General features: G+C 36.5%; 1 long non-coding RNA gene and 1 pseudogene across 1 annotated transcript in view; one reads left to right on the plus strand and one right to left on the minus strand.

Annotated features, from left to right (window-relative positions):
- LOC126779767 (uncharacterized) overlaps positions 1–1,548 on the plus strand; it is a 49,022-nt gene extending 47,474 nt beyond the window's left edge. Inside the window, exon 7 of the long non-coding RNA XR_007670397.1 lies at positions 1,529–1,548. This is a non-coding gene — a long non-coding RNA (uncharacterized LOC126779767). The remainder of the gene's footprint in view (positions 1–1,528) is intronic.
- A 4,203-nt stretch (positions 1,549–5,751) lies between these two features.
- On the minus strand, positions 5,752–10,110 carry LOC126779409 (uncharacterized; annotated as a pseudogene).
- Positions 10,111–21,341: the final 11,231 nt, after the last annotated feature.

The following is a 21,341-nucleotide window of genomic DNA, read 5'->3' on the forward strand; positions in this document are numbered from 1 at the left end:
TAACTGTTTTCAAAACTCAAATGTACCAGCTAAATGAATTTATAAATTTGAATTTGAAAAAATAAATTTGTCCGTATAATATTATATCCGATTGAAAACGGAAATTAAGCGAAAGTTTATACTTGATGAAGGTTATAAAATGCTGGCAGCATTTTAAACGAATATCGATTCCAGTAGTTTTAATATGAATGTCAATTTACAATAACCGATTATTTATTTTGAATAAAGATTTTATTAGAGAAAATTATAATTTTGCTATGATCTCTCTAACAATAATATAATAAAATTTCAATTCATCGTTTTCATCTTAGTTTGGTTGCAATCGAAGTGTTCGTTACTATTTCACTACTACTACAATTTGTTTCATCGTCACGAATATCACAGAACCAATTTATCAACGTATGTATTAAAAGGTCTGTCCAGAGAACCCGTGGTAGTTCGTCTGATCTTGTCATTCTCGTGACAATTCTATTAAAAACACCTCGCGTTATCCAGTAATCTAATAAGAATATTATGTTCGTTAATATTATCAAAATTTGATCAATAATATATACAATTATTCAGGTAGTATTTCCCTAGCGTCTGTTCTTAAATTAAGCACGTTCTGACCGGATTTCCTTGCCTTTTCTAGAATTTCTAGATTTAGATGTGTTGCCATTGCATGCGTTAACATGGAGATTGGTAGGTATCCCTTGTAATCTTGGGTCTATGCCACGCACTTTTCATTTACCAAAGAAATAAATTCAGAAAATTCAAAATTCTGACAGTATTTGTCAATGTCAGGAATTAATATAGAATGCGGACCAATGTCATAGAGAGGCTCATCTTGTAAGGGCTCTTCTACCGTATCGAATTTAACTTCCTGCACTGAACCAGGTTTTGGGGTCTTCGGCTTCTTAAATACCTTTGATCGTTGTGTTGGACTGCGGTTGACCTCCCTTCTTGGATCATATCGTTCAGGTTCATATGACCAATCTGCTATCATCTGGCGCTCATTTAATCGTTGATATGCGCGATGCGCGTTGCGCGTTGCGGGCTGCTCGGTTGCCTCCGGAATGGCCTCTTCCACGTGAAACGTAGTCACGATTCTGATTGTTGCTAATCTCGGTATTACTTCGAGGAATGCTAATATGTCAAAAACGACCGAGCCGAGATGGCCCAGTGGTAAGAACGCGTGAATCTTAACCGATGATCGTGGGTTCAAACCCGGGCAAGCACCCCTGAATTTTCATGTGCTTAATTTGTGATTATAATTCATCTCGTGCTTGACGGTGAAGGAAAACATCGTGAGGAAACCTGCATGTGTCTAATTTCACTGAAATTCTGCCACATGTATATTCCACAAGCCCGCATTGGAGCAGCGTGGTAAAATAAGCTCCTAACCTTCTCCTAAATAAGAGGAGAGGGGAAGCCTTTAGCCCAGCAGTGGGACATTCACAGGCTGTTACGGTAGGGTAAGTTCAATTACAGGCATTTTTACATAATTATGTGTATTTTGATAATAACTTTTTATATATTTTTTATTCAGAATGGTGTGCACTCTGGAAGGTTTGCTTTGCAGATAACACAACACAGTCATCAAGAGATATAGCCCTGAATGATTTTGTCTTCTAATGTGTGAGTATATCTTACTTATTTTCAAGGTTTCAATTTATTAAAGTAACCAAATGGATACTTTTTTATATATAATTAACAAACCATAAATTATACAAAGCAATGTCTTCAGAAATTGCACATTACATCAAAACTCCCAATATATATGTATGATTATAATCCATTTTTAATGTTTTTAATTATTTTTCTTAATTCATTCCCGGGGAATGTGGAAGGCCCTTGTGTGGGACGCTACATGTCTTGGCATACTAAACATTACCTTCATATTCTCCATAAAATAAATATGATATGTTTGATTTTATTTATTTATTATTTGGACGACAAACAACAAAGTTAAAATAATCAATTTAAAAAAAAAATCACTAACATTTGTTTTATCCCGGTTGTTCCAATAAGTATTTTTTACATAAACCAATAGAAAGATATCAAAATTTCTTTTTAACATGGCTGATGTTACGTTTTTAACAAATATTTGTGTTTTCATTTGTTTTTTATTAACATTTCAGTAACAGTATGCAGTCGGTGATGGAGAAGTTGAAGAGTCTACACATCTTTGAAATCCGTAAGTAAAATTCAACTAATATTTTTAAAGGTTCCTGTTGATTGTTATTTTTAAATGAATAGCAAAACCTGGCGGTAGTGCTTTGTGCAACCTAATAACAATATAAAACAGTATAGGTAAGCGGACGAGCAAATGGGCCACCTCGTCAGGTGGTCAATGTATATGGCCGTTGGTGACCACTTACGACGGTATGCTATACTATACGACGGTATATTACATTGGCATTGTAAGAAATGTTACCAATGCGCCACCAACCTTGGGAACCAAGATGTTATGTTCCTGCAATTACACTGACTTACTCACCCTTCAAACCGGAACACATTAATACCATGTACTGCTGTTTTGCGGTAGAATATCTGATGAGTGGTCGGTACCTGCCCAGACGAGCTTGCAAAGCTCTACCACCAGTAGAAATATATTAAATAAAATAATTACATTATGACAACGAGAAATCTTTATCAGTGTACTGTATGCCCACTGATTCGCCGGCGCGGATTTTTGTCTGAAACTACAAACTTCAATCTTACTTATTTGTCGAAATAATTATGAAATAAAATATATTTGTCGGATTGAACATACATGGTTATCATTATTGGAGTTTATTGCGTGGTCCTTGTTTCTAAGGAAAAAATTTTCTTCTTTGATTTCCCGGGGCAATACTTAATTTGATTATATACACCCATAAGAAACGATTTCAGTATTTTTTTAAATTTTTTATAACATTTAAGCGTCGCTACAAAGGTTTGAATTTTAAATAAAAACTCAAAATCTATATTTGTTGGATTCTTTTATTAATAAGTCAGGACATTAAAAAAATACAAAATTATTGTTGATATTATAAATTGAGATATTATTTAAATATATGAATTATTTATTTTTAAGATACAAGGTTTGCCTTGCTAGTATGAGGGTACTTTTTCCTACACTCTTTCACCAACAAAAGCAAATATTGCTTTTGTTCTTCATTGGTTCAACACCGCGCTCAGCTATGTCGTTCACTACTTACAAAGAATAATCGATATTTTTGGTAGCCACATAATCAGTATCTTCGTTCCAGGTTTCCACGTCCTTTATTCAAAAAAATTAATGAGATATATCTGTCTAGAAGAATTTTAAGGAATTACTACTCACGAAGTTTTCTATATTTTTTTCGTGATTGTGGTTGATAATAAACCTAATAGTGTATGCGAATTCGACACTAGCATATGTAAGAATGGGACGGATACATGCTTTGTATAATGTCGCCTTATTTCTAAGGGACATTTTACTGCGCCTACATAGCATCGGATATAGTCTACTTAGAACAAAGAAAACTTTGTTCCTTATATTTGTGTTTTGAGGTCTAAAACTCAGTGCACGGTCTAATATGACACCTAAGTATTTGACTTTATTAAGCCAAGGAACGGGCTTTTCGTATAAGGTTATTGACCCCGGACGGGTACGGAGGGAGTTAATTCTACTGCCACCCCGTCGAAAGTATACTGCAGTGCAGGTTCGAAACCAAGCGCTTAGAGCGTTGGCCGCGGCCTGAAGGCGGAGAGTAATGAATCTGGCGGATCTAGAACAGGTGTATATAGCGGTATCGTCCGCGACTAGGACTAGCTCTGTATCTTTACATTTCGGGTTGTCCGATGTGTACAGGGAGTAGAGAGTGGGTGATAGCACGGATCCTTGAGGGACTCCGGCTCGTAAGGGGCGAGTAGAGGACAGAGTGCATTCTACGTTGTACCGGAATGTACGGTTCGATAGATGTACGATAGATAGTCGTGTTCGATACGTACAAGACTAACGGGAATGCCTAGCATATGTAACTTATATATAAGTACGTTATGCCAGACTTTATCGAAGGCATTCGCTACATCGAAGAAAAGGGCTCCTGTGTAGCACGGCCTATGAGGTCGATTTAGGCCTAATAAGATGTGCTCCGTGACGCAGTTCACTGCATGTGTAGCCGAGTATCCGGCTCTAAAGCCGAATTGCTCGTTAATAAGAAGGTTATTGACCTCTATAACTGTTTTGAGTCGGGCTAATATTAACATTTCATATATCTTACCCAATGAGTTAATTAAACTAATGGGACGGTAACTAGTAGGAAGATTTCTAGGCTTACCGGGCTTGTAAATACCGATAACGGTGGTCGTCTGGTCTGAGAAGGAGCAGCCTGCCATAATGGCGTTGAATATTGCTACTAATAAGCAAAGAATCTGGGCGGGTAAGTATTTAATTACTTTATTAGTAATATGGTCGGGGCCGGGTATCCTACTTGTAAGCAACCGACGCTGCTCAATCATTTCGCAGCAATAATAGGATATCGTACCCAGACGTTTCCAAAGCCCTTTGGGGAAAGACGAATTTCTCCCACTTTCACTAACTTTGAGCAAGAACCGTGTTTGGCTATTGCATCAATCACTTCCTCGGTCGAGACAGAGTCATCCAAGCCATGGATTAGTATCTTTACGCATGTTGTTGGTCTTGAGACATTGGCCACGCTTTCATAGAAGACCTCTCTAAGTTTTTGAGCAAGTGAGTCTTGCTTTATCACTGCTCGCTGCACTTGGTACTTCAAGAACTCGAGCCCCACTTGCTGCTTCTTCTAAACCGGAAACCATTGATACCGCAACTTGCCAGGTCAATCTTGCTTTTAGCTTCGGCTAATATTTTGACATAGATCAATCCCTGTTTAACCGCTTCACTTCCGTCCAGCTATTTTCCGCGGCCGCACATGCCGTCTGGGACAGAAGAAGTTAATTGTTTATTATCTTTGTTTGTATTAGTATATTTTAGGTCTTTCTTCTTCTTTTTTCTTATTCTATAAACTTCTCTTTAGCAGTTGTGCCTATAGGTTGAACATTAGAGACTGCTGTTATAACCGCTTCTTGACGATCAACCGCCAGAGAAGGGCGAACAATTTTCTCGGGCAGAAGCCTGTCTTCGATCACCTCAAAACGCGCGTTCACCATCGTTCCAACTTGTCTTTGGACGGATTCTGTTATCTCCTCTGCTGATAAATTGCCAACACTGGTCTGCGGCGTTGCCAAAGATGAGGCAGATTGAGCAGGACGTGCGGCCTGTTCCTTCAACTCTAGTAAATCTTTGCGCAAATCTTCCACTTCTTTGCATAGACGAACAGTGTCAGCCTGCAGAATTGCAACCTCTGATGACGAGGATCTACTATATATAGAGGGCTTCCACTGCAGTCTTGATGGATGTAGCTGCTTCCTTCAGGCCCCGCACAAAGGTACCTTTTATTCCCTCTCGCTGCGTCGCCACTTGGGATTTGGGCTGATTTTTTTTTTAAAAAAATTTTTCGCCTACTTCAGAATGAGTATATCATCATTTGAAGAGCTATTAAGTGGGTTATCAAAATATATACAAAAAATATATATATATATTAAAGGAAGGAAACCTGTTACTGCTTTGGAAATGTTGTGATTGACTGTAAGGTAAAGTAAAACAAATACGTTTTATATTGATATTGTTTTATTGATATTTATGGCACTAGGAATCAAATTAAGTTTTTTGCATTATACTTAATTAGTTACTTTAATTGGTCTTTCAAAAATACAATGATAAATTTAAGAAAAATCAAACTCTTCGTCTGGTGTACCATAGGAAGTACCTGACGTTTCGTCCAGTATAAATGGTGAAGTTGTTGGACGTTGTTGGTTTGATGGCTAGAAATGTATTTGTGAGGATGAGGCAGTCCTCGGTTCAGCAAACGAACATCCAGGAGTAGAAGTGTAGTAGCCACTGTGAAAAGTATTATTGTATCTTTGAGATGAATTTCCTTGATTATAGCCCTGATGCTGATAATCTTGAGTATAGCCGTGAGGTGTATATTGCTGAATTGAAGGCTGAAGAATGTCCGTTAGTATTTGAAGTACTCGACTTTGAAATATTACTGTTTGATGATCGTTCAAAGATTGAAGAGATGGTAAAATCCCCTTGAAAAAATGAAAATGTCTATTCTCCGCTGTTTTTTAATATTTTCAACAAATTTTCTTGAAAGTCATCCTTCTCATCTGCCTTTCGTTTTCGTAATTCACTTTGATAACGAGGCAATGCTGTTATTTCATTTTGGGCCTTTCTATCTCCTTCCATTACATTTATACTGGAATCAGTTGCATTTTGTGAAACCTTTTGCAAAAACTGTAATTGTTTACAAACAAACTGAATCAGTCAACAAATATGACGTCATAACGCTGGAATTTGTGCCGCAACACGGTTATGTGTTTCGGCCCTAATGGAGTGCTAGTTCCTCCATGGCTGCTGTTCTGCCTATCATTTCTCGGCTTAAGTGACCGTGCGAGATAGATATTTCAGGTAATAGTTATGAGAGATGGGTTTCAATTCTTAGAGCATACTGGCTTACAGTTTCGTTTTTTTGTTGTTTGCATTTCTGTAGTTCTGTCAGCAGATTGGCAAAATGTTTCCTCTCACTGAATTGTGTTTTGAGGATTTTTTTCAATTGCCAATTAGCGAACTCTTTAATAGAGCAAGGCAGTCTCTGCTTTGCCCTGTAACTGGAGTATATATTTAAATAATATATCTTTATTGACATTATCCGAGACATGTACCATAATTCGGAATCGATAGTAAGGACCGCCGTTGGCGACACACACCCTTTCCCGATCATAGTTGGTGTCCACCAAGGCTCAGCCCTGAGTCCTTTTCTGTTCAGCGTAGTGCTTGACGTTGTCACAGTCAAAGCCCATGAGCCCCCTTATCATACCCCCCTACTGCGCTCGCCAACACGCCTGCCCAGCGCGGCGAGTATGGGCAAACCCTCCTCAATGGTAAATGCGCCTAAAAAAGACCCCCAGTTACAAGCAAGCCCGCTAGGCCCGACCAAGGTAGCGGTCGCGGTATCGGCAGGGCAGGGGATTTTATGCGTCTTATCTGCCATGACATACGGTGCCGAAACGTGGACACTAACTGCCGGACTAGTCCACAAATTCAGTCTCTCAGGGTGCTATGGAGCGAGCTATGCTCGGAGTATCTTTGAAGGATAAGATCAGAAATGAGATTATCCGGAAAAGAACCGGAGTCACCGACGTAGCTTGCAAAATTAGCAGGCTGAAATGGCAGTGGGCTGGTCACGTATGTCGTAGGACCGATGGCCGTTGGAGCAGATGAGTCCTAGAGTGGAGACCGCGGATCAGCAAACGCAGCGTAGGGCGCCCTCCAGCCAGGTGGACCGATGACCTTAAGAAGACGGCGGGGACCGGCTGGCTGCGGAAGGCGGAGGACAGGGAGCTTTGGCGCACCTTGGGAGTGGCCTATGTTCAGCAGTGGACAATGATTGGCTGTTGATATATGATATGATATATACCACTTACCGTCAGGTGGAGTAGTCATTTGCCCTCCCGGCAAATATAAAAAAAAAATCGCCACTGCCATTTGAGTCAAATAAATTATTATAACTATTTTCTTTTTCTCATTTGAATTGATAAACGCTTCGAATTGTAGCTGGTGCTTATTTATATAGTTTTATATGACTCTAGCTTTTTATTAAAATACATTATTTGGTGTTTTATAAAATTTATTGTTTTCCCAATTAAAACGGACATCGGATAAAATCTTAATTTTTGGAGATCTTGTCTTTGTTGGTGTTGTAGCTGTATTTGCTAAAGGTGAGAGCTGTAAATCGATCGGACCTGAGAGAGGTTTCAAGTTTTCCAAAACGTCAGATTTATGTAGGGTATTTAAAATTATGCTTAGTAAATTATTGCTATCGACGTCTAGGGCTCTATCCGAATTAAATTGATCTCCCAGTGCTTCACCGTAATTATCAAAATGAAGATAGCCTAAATGTTTATTATGAATATAAGGAACGCTGCAATCTTGAAATTCAAAACAGCTAAGACGTCGTAAAGCTATAATTTTACTTTGATCAATAGTCCATGATTGGCTTGATGAACTGAAGCATATTGTTATATTATTTGGTTTACGCAAAGCATCGTTTTCTCTTTTTACTTAATTAATTTAATCTTTCAGTTTCTTTACAGCCTTCATATGATTGTAGCGCATGCATTTATTGCATTATTGAACTTAGTTAATCTTATATTTTCATTATTTGAAGACGATCCCGGTTGAGCAACAAGGGATCTGATCTAGGAGGGTCTGGATTGATTTTGATCTCCGAGTCACTGTCTGGAGGCGAATTTTCTATTAATATTTTTGTATTTTTTCTTTTCTTTCTTTTTTAAATAGTTTTGTGTGTTTTTTCTCCAATGTCTTCTCTGTTCTCATTGTGCTCTAGGAGTCATTTCTTGAATACTACACTACAATAGTATATACGACATAATACAATAGTATATAATATTTAAGATAAAAAAAAAAAAAAAAATCAGCTGAGGTTCCTTGTTGGAAAGCGAGAGGAATGATTTTATAGGCAGGTTTTCATATTTTTAAAATAAACTAATTAATAAATGTGTATAATTAGAAATACTACTTTTAAGGAGATTACTTTCAAATTCGATGGCAAAAAAAAATTATATACTTATTTTTATTTTTCATGAGTTAATTTGTCTGGAAATGCTTTTTGCATGAAACTACGGACTGACTAAAATAGATTTTGTAGATGGCGCCATAGTTCGCATTTTACGACATTAAGGCGTTTAGCTGCCTTTGATTTTATAGGCCTCATATATATGGGTACAGTCGCCAAATAACGTTCCCCTTTTATAAAAAATATTTTTTTAAAATAATATATTAAGTGAAGTAATAAATGAAACATCAAAGTTAAAAGTTGAAACTCTTGTTTATTATTTTGAAAAATCTAAATTTTTTTAACTTACGTTTCTACAAAAATAGCTTTAACAAAATACTAGAAATTCTGAGAATATTTTTTAGTCGCATTTATTATGTCCCGGGAACGATATAGAGCTCACAATAATCAGTGCGTAAACTTAAATTTTATTGTTAAAAGTAATTATTAATAATCGTAATTATTATATCTAATTAGACTTTTATTAATCATTGGTCTACTTTAAGTAATTTTAATTCTCTAAACAGATTGCACAAGTAAAATTTATTCCTGTATTTTCAAAACAATCCTGATGCATCCATTGGGAACATTTTGTGCATCTTTTTAATTTCTCTCCCTTTGTATCTTGAGAGAACCTTTTCTCAAGATATTTACTGGGCAACTATCTTCTTCGTCAGTAGAAACTGAAATTGGGTCTTCTTCAGACGTGTCCTTGCCAGAAGATTGATTCTTACCCGTCTTTTTGGTTTTCTTTTTATTGCTTCCTGACGTATTTTTCTTTAAATTTCTAACCCATTTTTTCCTTTTTTTTTCATCATTTTCATTTTTTTCATTTCCGCATCTATTATTTCTTGTTTATGCGGTGAAGCCAACTATAATAATAATAATAATAATAATAATAATAATAATAATATATTTATTTATTTTCTTCACAAAAAGCTTATAAAGTAAAATGTAACATTTACATAACAGCTAATTAATGTGAAGACTGGTACTTGCAATAGATAAACTGTTCTACAAGACACCAGGCCTACACTCCCGTTTATATGAACAAAAAATAAAAATAAATGTATAAGCTGGGATGTAAGAAATAATACAAAATATAAAATAAAGTAAATAAGACGTCCATGCTTATGTTAGCGTTGGTACGTGTGTGCGTGTATGTGTGTGTGTGTGTGTGTGTGTGTGTGTGTGTGTGTGTGTTTGTGTGTGTGTATGTGTGTTGCATTTAATTCAATTTTAAAGGTGTAAATAAACTGTTTACATTTGTGTCATTTAAATCCAAAAGGTACTTAAAAAACTAGAACGTACTTAAAGGTACTAGAACGGGTTGTATGTCAGCTGGAACTCTAAACGGAGAGGAAGGGTTACTTAACCTAGGTGATGCCGTTGGTGTGTGCTGGTGATCTTTTAAAGCTTTTGGCACTTCAACGGGTTTTTTCATTGCTTTCTAATTAGCTTTCTCTTCGGCATCTAATAATAAAATTAAAAAACAGTCAAAAAAAGATGAAGTGACCTAACTACCGTCCCGGGGGCCGATATTGGGCTCATATGAGAGGACGATATTAAGAATTTGTCAAGTTTGTAGATAATATCCAATAAACAAAAAGCACATGTCATAACCTAAATAAAATTTCAATCCATTTAAATCTAAGAAATAACAACAAATTTTATCAAAACATTTCATTACAATAACTCAAATACATTCAAATATATAAAACAAATTTTGATCATTCGGAGTATAATTAGTCGCTCGATATACGGAAGTGTTATACAAGAAGCGCCAGTAAGGTAACCATGTGCTCCACGTATTGGGATAATTAACACACGGTATCCTTAAAAATGTTCCCATGCGTTTGTTTGTATGTAATAGCTTACATACCCCTACCATTGTTGTGTTGATGAACTCTGTCCCTCTATCGGTCGCTATGCTGTTAGGAACACCATATTTAAGTATAAAATTTTCAACAAAAGATTTTGCAACTTCGTTTGCAGTTTTCGTAACACGTGGACAAGCTTCAACGAATTTTGACAACTCACATTGTATATTTAATATATGTGTAATTTAATCTATCAGTATCTAATGGTCCTACAATATCTAAATATTTCTTGGAAGCCGTATGGGGTGTCACAGTCATCGGTTCTTTAGTGTACGTATACTCTATTCCAATTAAAGTACGTAAGGATATTTTTTCACTTCTTCAATAAGTTTCTCTCTTTTCATTGTTATTTTTTGTTTGAAACCTAACCTATAAATTTAATAAAATACGCCCAATACGACTGGAAGTTGCCTTGTAAATGACAGCACGTGTGGCTATGGCAACAATAGTGTGCTGCAGGCAGGCCGTGGGAGGGGTGAGAGGGGCAAGGGTGAACGATGAGACGCAAGCGCGCCGACGGAGAGACGAGGGCGAGCCGTAAGCGCGGGGACCGCTGGATCACCCGAGGCGAGCCCTTTACGTTATGATTCCGATTAGTGTGCTTTGCAGTAGGCAGTTTCATACAATGAATACTGAACGGTTAGAGTTGATACGGTTACGATCCGTTTCCGAGTTGATATGTATGCTCACTCCCTTAAATAGAAATTTGTCATAGATTACGTAAAAAATAATAAAAATACAATCCAGGTAATAATGAAGAATATAGATTTTGAAAAAATATACTTCATGGTATGTAGACTTTTAAATAAATTAAACAAATATTCATATTATATTTTTATTCTTGAGTTTAGGAATTTCCTTATTATTTATAAATTAAATTAATCAAAACAATTCCGACGTTTGTTATGATACAAAGCAACCACCTAGTCAAGTATCCGACGAGCCAAATTGTATTTAAAAAAAATATAAAATAACTAAAGAGTGAATTAAATACGTCTGAACAGATTTGGATGCCCAGTTTAATTAATTATTGAAATACCTAAACTAAAAAATATTATTTCCCATGAATTTATTTGCTTAGTTAGGTTTTCCTGTAATCCAACGACAAAATGCAACGATGCAGTTTTAGGTTTTTATTGTAAATGTTCTTCGTGGTACTGGTTGCATAACTACCTTGCATTTGATGCACTCAGTCAATGAAAATCATCATCTTAATAATAAAAATAAAATAATAAATAAAATCTATTAACTACTACTATACCATCAGTCCGAAAATCTTTTGGCAGGACCTCGGTGTTTGTTAGATTCGATCTGCCTTTATACAGGGTTACAGGGTAATATGTCACGATCCTTTTAAAGGGTTATAGTTCAGGACAATAGCTATCAAATGACCCCGAAAATGCTTATGCAAAAGTGTATCGTTTTCGAGTTATTAATTTTTTAATATTTTTTTTATTTAAAGGATGTTTAAGATTCTAAAATTCAATAAAAAAAAATCAACGTATTTTCCCTATTTTTTTTGTATTTCTTGCTAGGGTACATCCTAGTTAATAATAACCAGTTATAAAACAAAAACAATCTTCAAGCATTTTTAAATTACAGATCCAAAACTGTACAACTTTTCGATTTTTAATTTTGATTCTTTAAGTTACTCGCAATTTTTTTGTAAAAATCACTATGGCTCTTATCGTGCGGATCATTTTAAAAACATCTGCGTTTCCTTAGCTATCCATAAAGTACAGTAAAAAGTACAGTAACAATCATAAACTCAGGAGAAAATTAGATAACAAAGAGACCAGGTAGGAAATTCTAAGAAATGCTATTGTTAAGAAATTAAATCTGGATCAAAGACAAAAGGACCTTAATGCAAAGTAGTTAAAGATTATTTTTAATAGGGGTAATAGGTAAAAAGGAGAGATAAACCAGAGCTGTCATTGCAATTTTGAATTTAAATCAAAAACAAAATACTTAATCTTTTTAATTACTCCATACTTTCGAAATTACACTGTTTATTATTCATAATTCGTGTTCAAAATGAGATCCCCTATTTCGTATACAAATACGCATTCTTTTTCTTAATTCACTTTTTAATACAACACTACTCAAGCTATGTTGAATAGAATTTGCAACATTCATTATTCTTGTTTTGAGTTCTTCAATTGTTTGTACTGGTGAAACATCATAAACCAGGCTTTTCATATGCCCCCAGACATAATAGTCCATCGGAGTCAAATCTGGACTTCTCGCTGGCCATGGGATTGGTCCTCCTCTGCCAATCCATCTATTACGATAATTGTTGTCTAGCCACTGTCTTACGGACATTCGAAAGTGTGCAGGGCAACCATCATGCTGGAATATCATTCTCTGCCTAAGTTTCAGCGAAACATTTTCGAGTAACTCATATTATCTGGAGTAAAGCGGCTCCTTTAAAGGCGATTTTATTAATATTTTCGTATTCCATAATTATTTTTTATTTATTCTAATTAACTGTGTGTTTTATATTTATCCTACTTCTGAATTGTAAAAACTAGATCTCAACACGAAATCCGCACGGTGTGTAAAGATAATTCAAGTCTATCAGTTTCCCGTCATAATGAGTAGTTAGTAATGGTCTTCTTGCCAGATTAAAAATATAGATTATTATTAATTAATATTAAAAATGACAAATACTCTCCAGTAATATTTAATATTAATTCGTATCACATCTAATATTATTTATTACAATCTGACTTAGTTAAGTTACACAAGTAACCTTTTCTGAGTCAGTTTTCGTTTAGGGCACACTTTCCCGATTTGCTTCAAGTGGATTAATACAGTTTTATCACTTGCCCCGACGCCTGCAGCTATCTCTGAAGTGTTTTGTGATGGATCCGCTTCCACAATAGCCTTTTATTCTTCATTTTGAATTAATTGAAATTAAACTTTGTACTTTAATCTTTTGTAAAAAATTATTGCTGTTGAATATCTTGCTTTTTAATGTTTACAATTGGCAACTTAGAGCTATAAGTTAATATCAGTGTTATTTTTCTTGCTTGCACGACTAATTTTAATTTTAGCTTCGTTTCATAGTTCAGTTTAATATGCAGTTTTGTACTTGTAGGTATCAGAAACTTTAACGGATTTCATTATTTTATTGTCGGAAATTCTGATTGGTTCGCCATCACAATTTTTGACGGTGTTGAAGTTAATATCATTAGAAATTAACTATTTAAGATTTAAATCGTAAAGGTTTTAAAGTTCATTCCATTCACAATGAAACTATTACCACTCTTTTTAGCATTACGGATTAGACCTGCGTACTGATCTGGGGTATAAATTGATCCAGATTGTTTTGCTTGACGAATGTTTTTCTCTATTATCGAGTGGGCGGCATCCGCTTCGTTTTGAGTGTGTCCACGAATTAAGAACTTGTATGTTATAGATCTAATAAGTAACAAACTTAAATGTATTTGTTTTTTTGTTGACCGCAACAGTTATCTGAGATAAAAATTATGTCTGAATTTGGGTAATTCGAAGAACTTTCTTTTAAAAAGTTTTACAAACAAGAACCCCTATTTCAGTGGCTCCTCGCTTTCCCTCGTGCCAAAAGTAACAAAATGTTTTCTTATCCTTAATATTTGAGACTGTAAAGTTTAGTTTACTTTTATAAATAAATGCTGACGATTGACCGAGAGGACAAGGCAATACAGCTTGAAGATCAAATATTGCCACATTGCTGTTGTTATCAGAATTTTTGCACTCTTCGACATCTTGTTTTTGTAACGGGGTAGTCCCGCGTGAACTTCTTTATAAGCTCTCACACGGGCCACGGGGCACACGCTCTTCCCCTGGTCATGAAACTGTGGCTGTTTACTGCACACAGTACCTAAAACCATACCCGTAAACATACCCTGGGTTAGGGTAAGGGGTTTTCTGGTAGGATCTCCTTGCGCCGGTTAGAATGAGCCGTCGCAAGTGGTGGTTGGGTTGATGGGAAGGTTCGGTTCTATGGATCCTCACCTTGCAGCCAGCTCTGGTACGTTAAACTGCTCATCCGATGGGGCGGAGTCCTCAAGTTTCCTCTTGTCTGTAGCGGCGCCCTATGCGGTTATATGACAAAACACGAGTTCCGCGTTTCCTTGGTTTTAAGGTTATTTTCTGATAATTTATAACCCTAATAACTCCGCCAGTTCTTATCCAATTTTCTCTAGAAGGAGGATGTCTTTGGATAGATCTTCTGCTTTTTTCTACGATCATGACGATTTTTATGAACACGTGCGAACACCCAACAGCAAAATATAAACTAACATCCGGTGCACCGTACACGGCATTCAGTGCAGCGTCGTAGACATGTGTCCACGTGCTCAGTGTTGCCAGCACACGTATTTGTCACCATACACAAGATGTTAATATTAATATTTTCAGCTCGATGACGAGGACGATTGACCGAGAGGACAAGGCAATACAGCTTGAAGATCAATTGCTGTTGTTATCAGAATTTTTGCACTCTTCGACATCTTGTTTTTGTAACGGGGTAGTCCCGCGTGAACTTCTTTATAAGCTCTCACACGGGCCACGGGGCACGAAAACTCTTGCCCTGGTCATGAAACTGTGGCTGTTTACTGCACACAGTACCTAAAACCATACCCTTAAACATACCCTGGGTTAGGGTAAGGGGTTTTCTGGTAGGATCTCCTTGCGCCGGTTAGAATGAGCCGTCGCAAGGGGTGGTTGGGTTGAGGGGAAGGTTCGGTTCTATGGATCCTCACCTTGCAGCCAGCTCTGGTACGTTAAACTGCTCATCCGATGGGGCGGAGTCCTCAAGTTACCTCGTGTCTGTAGCGGCGCTCTATGCGGTTATCTAACAAAACACGAGTGCCGCATTTCTTTTTTTTTTTAACTATTTAAGCTAGCGCTTGACTGTTATCACACCTGATGGCAGGTGACAGGTGCCTAAGATGGAGCGCGCTTGCCTAGAAGATGCCTATTCACTCTAGACTTGAAGGTACCCCTAATGTAGGTGGTGGGAAAAACGGAGGTGGTGGGTATTCCAGATCTTAGTGGTGCGTATCAGAAACAAGGAAGCAAATCGTTTCGTACGTGTCTTAGATACATCAACAACGGACGGGTGCAGATCTTTACGATGCCTCGCAGTTCTATGGTAAAAAGGTGACGGAGGAACCAAATTAAATAGTTCCTGGGCACACTCCGAAATATATTGATTTCATTATTTTATTGTCGGAAATTCTGATTGGTTCGCCATCACAATTTTTGACGGTGTTGAAGTTAATATCATTAGAAATTAACTATTTAAGATTTAAATCGTAAAGGTTTTAAAGTTCATTCCATTCACAATGAAACTATTACCACTCTTTTTAGCATTACGGATTAGACCTGCGTACTGATCTGGGGTATAAATTGATCCAGATTGTTTTGCTTGACGAATGTTTTTCTCTATTATCGAGTGGGCGGCATCCGCTTCGTTTTGAGTGTGTCCACGAATTAAGAACTTGTATGTTATAGATCTAATAAGTAACAAACTTAAATGTATTTGTTTTTTTGTTGACCGCAACAGTTATCTGAGATAAAAATTATGTCTGAATTTGGGTAATTCGAAGAACTTTCTTTTAAAAAGTTTTACAAAGAAGAACCCCTATTTCAGTGGCTCCTCGCTTTCCCTCGTGCCAAAAGTAACAAAATGTTTTCTTATCCTTAATATTTGAGACTGTAAAGTTTAGTTTACTTTTATAAATAAATGCTGACGATTGACCGAGAGGACAAGGCAATACAGCTTGAAGATCAAATATTGCCACATTGCTGTTGTTATCAGAATTTTTGCACTCTTCGACATCTTGTTTTTGTAACGGGGTAGTCCCGCGTGAACTTCTTTATAAGCTCTCACACGGGCCACGGGGCACACGCTCTTCCCCTGGTCATGAAACTGTGGCTGTTTACTGCACACAGTACCAAAAACCATACCCTTAAACATACCCTGGGTTAGGGTAAGGGGTTTTCTGGTAGGATCTCCTTGCGCCGGTTAGAATGAGCCGTCGCAAGAGGTCGTTGGGTTGAGGGGAAGGTTCGGTTCTATGGATCCTTACCTTACAGCCAGCTCTGGTACGTTAAACTGCTCATCCGATGGGGCGGAGTCCTCAAGATTCCTCGTGTCTGAATCGGCGCCCTATGCGGTTATATGACAAAACACGTGTGCCGTGTTTCTTAGGTTCCAACTTTCTCGTCTTTGGATAGATCTTCTTCCGCTGTTTTCAATGTGAGACCTATGTATTATACTATTAAATATATATATTTTACTTTGACGTTGCGTTTTTAAAGACAGCTCTAATAAGAGATAACTTTGTCTTAGCAGTCCGAACAATATTTCATCAAACATGTATTTTCCGTCCACTTCCTTCTGTCAGTCGTCATCTTAATACTTATCACCTTCATACACATATCCTTTCTTACGCAATCCATGCACACTGTCTGCGGCCTCCCCCGCCCCCTATATCCTTCGAGATTCATTCTCATCACCCTTCTAGTAACATGCTTTTTATCCGTTCTCATCACATACCCATACCACGCTAATCTATTACTCTTTCAACTTTTGATCTATTTGTGCTACTTTCTCTGATATACTCATTTCTTATTTTGTCTATGCTAGGTACACCGCATGTCCCTCTTAACATTCGCATCTCTGTCAGTTTTATAGTTTTACTTTCTCTTCTTTTGCTGCCCAACATTCAGAACCATACATCACGACAGGTGTTATAAATCTTCCCTTTGATCTTCATTCGTGGGTCACATGCTCCCAGAGACCTGTCGCCATTTCATTCGCCCTGCATTTATCAGGTTCCTCAATACTGTTATTGTAACCATCGTTTTGGATTGATGAACCTAGGTAACGATATTCTGAGCATACTTGTAAATGGACACCATTTAAAGCTATCTGAGAAAAATTGGAGATACTATCGAAATCGTAAAACAGACGTTACGTTTTGGTCCTGCTAGTTTTCAAATCGACTATCTCCAATCTTTCTCGCTATTTTTCTAGCTTGCTCTCCACCTCGGTTGCATTTTCACCAACGAAAACAACGTCGTCGGCAAAGAGCATATACCAGGGTTATTAAACAATACTAGTGACGCAAGCATGCAAGCCGTGCGCAAAACTGTCGCCTGCCGGTGTCTCGGCTCCCCTGCTTGTGTTCCCCTCTTTACCTCGGAACGAAATCACGCCACTCTGATGACACAAAGACACGACCCCCCTCCCCCCTGGGGTCTATCCTTCAGCTAATTCGGCCGTTCCTGAAGACGGTTCGTCCGCAACCGCAGCATCTTCAGGCAGCAACCGGCGTGGTCGCGATGGTTGATTGTGGATCTCCGCTTGTACTTCTGGCATGTTTCCCTCCGCGCTTTCTTCGGATTTTTTGTTGATTGGTAAACTTATTTTTAATTTGTGATCAAAAGTTTATTAAATGAATACGAAAAAAACAATATTTTTGTTGATCTTAAAATTCGAAGCGTTCAGTCTAGCTTTAATAAACTTACTGATGTTTTAAATCTTGCAAAGAATTCGAATTTTAATTTTTGTATTCAATTGTACGAGGCAAACTTTTATAAAATCTGGATACATAAAATAACTAAATTATTACACATTCTGTATATTTATAAAAATTGGCAACCCTGGCAAATTGGCAACCGCACAAAGTTGCTGTACTTCTGTTTAAATGCTATTAATGAAATTGAAGTCGATAGTTGTATTCGCTATGTGCGAAGTACCTGGTGGGGGTATAGTAGTGATCGCAGCGCTTACCGTGGCAGAAATACGCAACAATCCGGGAAAGTAAAGTCAATTCGCACGGAGTTCGTAATAAATAAAAATAAAAAACCTAATAATAGATGTTGTTGTATTGTGAACTGCAAAGATAACGGCACAAATAGTCGGTGTAAATTCCATATATTTCCTACTTTTAAGTGTTTAAGTTAATATCGTTAGAAACTAACTATTTAAGATTTAAATCGTCAAGTTATTAAAGTTCATTCCATTCACAATGAAACTATTACCACTCTTTTTGGCATTACGGATTAGACTCGCGTACTGATCTGGGGTATAAATTGGTCCAGATTACGTTTTGAGTGTGTCCATGAATTAAGAACTTGTATGTTATAGATCTAATAAGTAACAAATTAAAATGTATTTGTTTTTTTTTTGTTGACCGCAACAGTTATCTGAGATAAAAATTATGTCTGAATTTTGAACTTTCTTTTAAAAAGTTTTACAAACAAGAACCCCTATTTCAGTGGCTCCTCGCTTTCCCTCGTGCCAAAAGTAACAAAATGTTTTCTTATCCTTAATGTTTGAGACTGTAAAGTTTAATTTACTTTTATGAATAAATGCTGACGATTGACCGAGAGGACAAGGCAATACAGCTTGAAGATCAAATATTGCCACATTGCTGTTGTTATCAGAATTTTTCACTCTTCGACATCTTGTTTTGTAACGGGTTTGTCCCGCGTGAACTTCTTTATAAGCTCTCACACTGGCCACGGGGCACACAAACTTTTCCCCTGGTCATGAAACTGTGGCTGTTTACTGCACACAGTACCTAAAACCATACCCTTAAACATACCCTGGGTTAGCGTAAGGGGTTTTCTGGTACGTTCGCCTCCGATGGGGCGGAGTCCTCAAGTTACCTTGTGTCTATAGCCGCGCCCTATGCAGTTCTATGACAAAACACGGGTGCCGTGTTTCTTAGGTTCCAAAGGCTTTTCTAATAATTTATAACCCTAATAACTCCGCCAGTTCTTATCCAATTTTCTCTAGAAGGAAGATGTCTTTGGATAGATCTTCTTCTGCTTTTTTCTACGATCATGACGATTTTTATGAACACGTGCGAACACCCAACAGCAAAATATAAACTAACATCCGGTGCACCGTACACGGCATTCAGTGCAGCGTCGTAGACATGTGTCCACGTTCTCAGTGTTGCCAGGACACGGATTTGCCACCATACACAAGACGTTAATATTAATGTTTTATTTTAAAATATACAACCATATGCATAAAAACAGTGTGGTTTACTATTCGTTAAGAGTATAAACTCCGTATTTATGTGTATACACTACTTCGATATTAATACGACGAAGAAGTTAATCCTTGTTTTTGGTATTTGTGGTCCTTTAGCAATTCCGAATCTATATGGAGATAAATTTGGTCTAAAACCTGTAGGCATATGCATAGGTTCTCTTTGGTTTACGTGCGGTGTTCGGAATTTGAAATGGAGTTGGAAAAAATTAAAATTATTATTAGCACGCAACGCACTCAATGATGTCAGCGGTTTTAGCCGACCTATTCTGACAATATTCTCTGGTAAATTGTATAAAAAAAACATTTTGTGACGTATTATTGTAAATAACTTTTTACAATAATACGTCACAAATACTCTACTTAATATCTTCGTTTAATATTTGATTGACTTTTGATAAAAGAATCGTACGTACCGACTGAATTCTATTGCAAAAATCGAGTTAACTTTCTCCTGAATTTATTTTTAAATTTTCTAATTCTACGGCAATACATTCTTCACTTCGCGGGTCTCCGAAGTGTTTAATTAATAAATCTTTCAATTCATTGTGTTCAGATGCTATGAATGATATATACATTTTGTGCATCACTTGAAATTTACTTATAACATATTAATATTTTCTTATAAATAAGTTCAATTGGCGTTTATAGCCACTAAAAGGAGGAATTTATTTTAAAAATTCGTTAGGAGTTATATGTTCCATTTAGATTTTATATAAAAAACATATAAATTAATATTAAACACTTCAACTTACAGTAATAATATTTTTCACTTCTCATTAAACTGTCATTTAGACAAAAATCACTCTCGATGTTACATTCAAATTATTAATTAAAATTATATAAGACCACCAGATAACGTTATTTTAGGAGGTCTTATCGCAAAATATCAAAAAGGCAAAGACAGGTGAAAAGTTCTACTCACCAACCGGTCGCCAGTATCGTCATCTCCTGGACTCCTCACTTACTGTCTTATTTTTTTGGTTCTGGATTTTATCTTACAGACCTTCGAAATTCTAACTATTCACGGATTTTGACGATAAATTATTAAGAACGCAGGCTGTAATTAATTTGAAACTATCCTATCCGACTACGCCAGACAAGTTTACGTTAATTTAGTTTGAATCAAATTTTAACTATATTCAGAAAACATAAGTTATAGAATTTTTGTAAGTATCATTGGACAATTTATAATCAAAAGATAAGAATAAAATAAAGTTAAGGATCACGAACACGAACTTTTACAAGATGTTATATTTTGTCCCTATGAAAGTCACTAAACTTGTTTCGTATAGCACGTTATACACGTGCAAGCCTCTCTCTCAATCTCTTTGAGTTCGCCCTACTGCAAGCATAAACGAAAAATAATAGACATCTAAAATTTCCGTTTAAACTAAGTAACATTTTTGTTTGTCTTAGGTTAGAATTAATTGAAATTAAACTTTGTACTTTAATCTTTTGTAAAAAATTATTCAAATAAAATGTTGTATTATCTCTAATTAATTGAATATCTTGCTGTTGAATATCTTGCTTTTTGTTGTTTACAATTGGCAACTTAGAGCTATAAGTTAATATCGGTGATATTTTTCTTGCTTGCACGACTAATTTTAATTTTAGCTTCGTTTCATAGTTCAGTTTAATATGCAGTTTTGTACTTGTAGGTATCAGAAACTTTAACGGATTTCATTATTTTATTGTCGGAAATTCTGGTTGGTTCGCCATCACAATTTTTGA

Source organism: Nymphalis io, chromosome 29, assembly GCF_905147045.1.
Source record: "Nymphalis io chromosome 29, ilAglIoxx1.1, whole genome shotgun sequence".
Classification (NCBI taxonomy): domain Eukaryota; kingdom Metazoa; phylum Arthropoda; class Insecta; order Lepidoptera; family Nymphalidae; genus Nymphalis; species Nymphalis io.